The following is a 6529-nucleotide window of genomic DNA, read 5'->3' as shown; positions in this document are numbered from 1 at the left end:
ACTCATGGGAATCACATCTGGATCTTTATGGACAAAAAGAAAAAATCACAGGGACATGCAAAGGAAGATTCCAAACACTCACTTATGGCAATTTACCCAGACAAAGAGATAACAGCCGATCAGGCACGGCCGTCCAGCAGACTATCCTAGCTGAGGTTTGGAGCTGCAAAAACTCCAAAGTACATTGAAATTGGGGCTGCCCTGGTAACCTACGAGAACCAAAGAGCCAGGAATGGCTCATGAAAACAATACCTACTATCCACCAGTGGGAAGGGGCAAACCTCAAGGTAGGCCACTATAGAAAAATTATAAAAACCACGAGTGGCCATGTGAGTGTCAAAATCTGATCGTCTAGGCACTACAGACACTACCACTATTCTTGAGAATAAATGGGCTAATGAAACCCCAAAACCCAGGTATTAGAATAGGTTATGTTTCATAAGTAGGTTTAAATCATCTTTAATATGAATGTGTGCTACACTGGCATAAAACAAAAACTATGGAGATTACCCAATTGGGTGAATGTATTTATTTGTGTGAGTGGTTAAGTGTGCATGGACAATTATCCACAATCCAATTTGTACAGAATATTGAACACTCATAGACCTGTCAAACCAGTTAGGTTAACTTGGACTAGTGAACGCATGATTTTTACTGTGTGTGAATTATTGGTGCAAATGAAGGAAGAAAGGAACCAGGTGACTCCCTTGAGTAATCAACCTTAATCCAGAGAGAGAGGGCTCCTCCGGTCCAGGCCTTTTTGTGATCCCTCATACTCATGGGAATCACATGGATAGACAAAACGAAAAAATCACAGGAACATGCAAAGAAAAACGCCTTGACAGGGTCCCAACCAATACTTAACTTTGTTAATGTTTTAAATATGTATGGGTATTTTAATTGATTTAGGATATTTTAATTATGTGTGAAAAGTTAAAACATCAAACATAGGGATAATAAAAATAAAGTGAGGATCGGGCAATAACACCAGCTGCTAGCCAGCCCCCCCCCAAAAAAAAAAAAAATCATTTATGCATTTAGGAGGACCATATTAATTATTTTAATTAATTATAGTTTTTATCTAAGGCCTAGGGTGAGATGAAAAATCTAGTGTCATGAATGGGATTCAAACCCACAACCTTCAGCTCAATACACCACTGCTCTAACCACTTGAGCTATCGTGACTTTGATTATTGATAAAACTCAAGTGATTAGATCAGCGGTGTATTGAAACGAAGGTCGTTGGTTCGAATCCCACTAGTGACATTAGCTTTTTATCTCAACCAAAACCTTAGATAAACAGTATAATTAATTAAATTGATTGATAAATTGAATATAGATCATTGTGAAGTCGATTTAAGAAGTTTTGAAAAATGGTTTTACAAAAAGGCACAGATTTCCCTGAATTATTTTGAATTATTTATGATGTGTTTGTACTTAGTATTTTTTCATTACACTTACTGTACTGCTTCATATATTTTTGCATTTCTATTTTTCAGGGGATTGCTAGCCATCTTTTGGTTTTGTTAGTTCTTGCGAAGAGGTATTGTTCTGCAAATGTTTAACAGCGTGCAGGATTAGCTGATTCATCGTTGCTATTTTAATGCGAGGACGTTTTTACACATAACCATTGTTTATTGAATTTATTTCACGCATAAATGTTTTAACCAATAATAGATTCCAACTGTCCTCAAGTTGAATGAATGTAATTTTTGGTGTTTTATCATAAATTATTATTACATAAACATTGACAAAATTTCTAGGCAATTTAAAAACATGATATTTGATTGCTTACTTAGAAGCTTGTTACTTTTACTTCAACTTTTACTTGTTGTTGAATTACTTGAACAATTAGGAAAATACATATATTTGCATCTTTTTTTAGTGTCTAAACCACAAACACATCTTCTTTATGCTATTTAGATATTGTCCATTTTAGAAACACCTTGTTAAATCTGCTTTTCACGGTTAAGTACTATGCCAAATCTGCTGTCTTGTCTTATTTGTCATTGTATTCTTTGACAAATTATCAACATCTAACATATTTTAGTGGAATATATAATTTATATCAGCATGGTTGTATTCAAACTTTTTGTAATAAAGGACCTAAATGTATTATTCAAATTAGTCTTATTGGCACTTGGACAGCATTATATGACATGACTATGGGTGATTCTGAGGCTATCAACAACTATATTTCTTCATCGCCCAGCATATGAACTCTATAAATAACCTAAATCAATTGTGATGCGTACATACGGATTGTCCATAATTAACCCCTCTATGACACAAAAGATTTAATACAGTTTTAAAGTCTCATGTCGAATGACAATTTACTTAGATCAAAATAGAGCCCTTGAATTGTGTGGGAAGCATCAAGCACCCTCAATACCTTCTTCATTTATGTAAGGTAAACAGGCAAACAATACATTGATTTACTTATTAGTAATAAATAATCCTATTTTCTTGAATATTAAGCTTGTTTGTAAGTAATAAATTGGAATAATAAAAGATTAATCGTATTGAAAAGAAGGAATGAAGATAATGGTTTCATCCAAAATACATAAATGGATAAAAAAAATTTACAGCCACGAAAGCAGCTCGTGATATTATTATTAAAATGGATGTGGAAATGATGAGGTAGCGTTATGTAGATCCAAAATGAGACTTTCTGATGCTTGGGAAGACCTGTCTAATTTTAATTAGTACTTAGTTTAACTACACGATAAAATTATATATTAATATCTTAATCCTAGCCCTACCTATTAGAAATTATAAAGGTGGGGTGAGTACGTTGTTTAATCTTTTCTAAAAACATAGCTTTTACTTACAGTTTGTTGTTTTCATCTCTCCGGATGCCAAGCTTAAAGCTCATCATCAGGTTGAAGGAGTTGCAACACCTCTCTCGACATGAACTGAGTGAACCCGCCGATCACCGCCACTGCCGCTTGGAACGGTTTGAACACGCGACAAACGTTAATTTATAGTAACTACATAAATATTTCATTAACATACCTAAATAATATTTGATATACAAATTAATATCTGATTTAAAATTATATTTTTACAGTATTTATTAGGTTAAGATTTAGTTGTGTTGTAATTCACGTTTTTATATTTTTCGAACGTTCAACATTGAGCGCCAATAAAAACGCTTCGAGTCGGCGGTGGATTGGCGGGTTCACTCAGACCGTGTCGAGGGGCATAATTAGAACTCCTTCAACCTGATGATGAACTTTACGCTTGAAATCCGGATATTTGGAAACAACAAACAGTGAGTAAGAACTACGCTTTTAAAAAAGATAAACCCAATCTAACCTAACTTACCCTTAGTCATAATCCTAACGCTACCAAACCTAACCTAACTCAGCTCACGCGCACTCCTCGGACGCTCAAAATCTATGACAGTAGAATGATAATGCAAAGAAATTATGTATGCAGCCCAAAAATCATGTTAAATTGATCTGACAACAACCAAATTTTTATATATATGTCTCATAATCATCGATAGAAATATGAACCTTCATTATCTGCTATGAAAGAAATTGTGGCCTTGCTCTTTCATCCAAATGCATACAAGTGCCCTAGTACTTAGCAGGTACTTTGGAATGTCGAAAGAAAAATTCGTCACCTTCTTCAAGGAGGCTAACCATCATGGGGTGGAAGAAATAGAGCTATAGACTGGTCCCATATGAACTTATCAATCCACTGGGAGCGTAAAAAACACTTTTTAATTTACCGTATTTTACCAAAAGATAGTTATCTGTTAGGCAAACTGAGTTTCCGTGTTTAATGAGTCGTGGTCCCTGGGCAGAGACATAATTCAGAGAATGGAAGAATGAAGAGTATCGTGAAAAAAAAGGGACAACGGTAGGAATCGAACCCATGACCGGGAGGACAATGGTTAAATCGCGGTAAGACAGCTTTTTCATTTGCTTCGTGGGAACTTAGTTGAAAAACTCCATGCTGTGAGCTTTTTCGAACTAGAACGATTCTTCACGTGTTCGACAAGGAACACTTAATTTTTTATACAATCTATTAACTCTTTTTAAAAAAATGCACGACTATAGTGTCTTTTGAAAGAATAAAAGACAATAAAATAAACCTTGACTTTCAATGATTGTTCGATGCCTGGTCTGATTTTAAGCAGTTGCCCTGGAGAGGTAACTCCGAGGAATCGGCCATAAAAACAAGGATCATTTCTTTTAATAAAAAGTAAGATAAACAGTTTAAGATATGCTTTCGGAATGGGGTGGAGAGAGGAGTGAGGGTGCCCTTATCAAAGCCTCAACATCACGGTGCCCCCGTCCGACCCGCGGCTTAGGGTAGAATATAATTTGTAGGGCTGCAGTAAATCTTAACTTTTAGACCAGCGGGGAACGACGTTCTTCTGGATTAAAGATTAACTAACTTCCAAGGAGGGCAAAAATACCGTGCTCTCGCCCGAAGTGGAGGGGCTGTTGTCTGAGATTTCTCGTTTTTCTTTTTCTTTTTTTTTCCTTCTCGTCTTGTTTGTCTCAACAAAAGGTTAATTAAACTTTGCGAAAGCTAATTCTGAAACGGCTGGCTTAAAATCGTTTTGCTTAATGTACTGATTAGGAGAAGAGACTTAGAAAAGGACGGATTTATAACACTTTTCCTTATGAATTTCCCTGGGTTTGTAATAGATTGTCATGCTCCAGAGGATATTTAATCGTTTCGTGCCTAACTCCTTCGCATTTTGTGCTTTCTGCAAGATTATACTCTAGCTAGTGAAAAAATTTAAAGTGGATTTGGATTTATATAGGCTTAAATCCGCACATGTATCTATTACATACATACAAACATGTGCTGAGTTGATCCTATTCATTTGTCATAGTTAGTCCAGCTTTTACTGTTTACAATAAATTGCCAGCAGACTTGAGAATCATCCACACGAGTGTTGGCAGTCCTGACCTCAGAGGCTGACCTCAATTTTATCCATCCAGCCACTGAGTTTGGGCTCTGGGCCTGGGGTGCTGTCAACAGCTAATTCAATTCAGCACCCAACTTATGCAATTCCAAACCTATTTATACTCATGTTCATTCTTAAATACATTTACTTCTATTTCCATACTAATCATTCAATTAAGGTGGTGGAGTACTCAGTATTCCTCCATCACCCTGTACACATATTATACAACTAACCTAATTGAGGGACAACTGACCTCAATGGAGTGTTCAGTATTCTGCCCTTGACTATCTCACATCATGCATTCATGCTATTCTGTACATTCAAGCTAATAAATACATTCACTTTCAACACAAGCTAGGAATACACAACTATTACTATATACTATAGAACAACCAACCCATTCATTCAAATAGGATGGTGGAATACTTAACATTCCTCCTCCACCCTGTACACGTACATACAAATCATCTAATTGGGAGTCTACTCAGTATTCTGACATCGGCCCTCTCTCACTACTCATTCATGCCAATAAATACATTCACTGTCAATACATGATAGGGACACAAAACTATTATTACTATATAAAATAAAACAACCCTGTTTCCTCCAAGAATTGGAACTGGAGACCCAAATACTCGCTGTCGTGCCCAAGCGCAATTCTTAAATCAGATGGCATTCCTGCGCCCTCTCTGTATGGAGACAAGGAATTGCTCCCTTCAATTAGGACACATGGAGCAATTTTTCTTTGCAAGCTAGACACATATGCGAGCTTTGGTATAAAAGTAAGTGTCCGTGGGTCAACCTCATATGGTCTATTCTTAATCGGATGAGGATGACGTCTTATACGAGTCAGGTCCTCTGAGGGCAACCCATCAACAAACTTGATATGCAAGAGCTTCTCTGTCGAACTATCCCATTGACACTGCCACCTTTTTTTTAATCATGTTTTTTATTATATTCTTATCTTCAGAGGGCTGGATCACGGTGGATAAGTCCATATTTAAAGTGGCAAGACCAGAATAGCAGTAAAATGAAATCATCCATATAATGACCCCCATGATTTTTTTTTAAATACATATTTAACTTTTTATTCAACCAAATAAAATTAGTTTATAATTTTAAATTTGTTAAAATTTGAATAAATGATTTATACTAAAAAGTTACTTTCCTTCAATTTACTGGCTTGGAAATGAAATTTAGTGAAAAAAAGATTAACAACTTGTTTCCCTTAAAATTTCTTTCCCATGGAAAAAATATCTTTCCAGCGATATTTAATCATTTATATTTGTGTTATATGTTTAATTTATGTTTTTGTAAAGAGAGATTTTTTAAAGTAAAATTATAAAAAGCACTATTTAAGCAAAGAACAAACCAATTATCTTGGCTAAAAATTTGTTTCTTAAATATCAAACTTTTTAGTGTTTATTACAAAATTAATATGAGAAGACTGAACATTTTTTTAGAGGTCTCTGAACAGATAAATCTGTACCTCGGTTGTATCTAGTCATCTCTGTGTTCAACCTCTTTAGTATGCTTATTTGTTTAGACTACAAAACCTCAAAAAATTAACTGTAAAATCAAGCAATAGTCACTCAG

This window comes from Cimex lectularius, unplaced genomic scaffold (assembly GCF_000648675.2).
Source record: "Cimex lectularius strain Harlan isolate CLEC.00 unplaced genomic scaffold, Clec_2.1 scaffold174, whole genome shotgun sequence".
Taxonomy (NCBI): domain Eukaryota; kingdom Metazoa; phylum Arthropoda; class Insecta; order Hemiptera; family Cimicidae; genus Cimex; species Cimex lectularius.
This window is presented reverse-complemented; position numbering follows the sequence as displayed.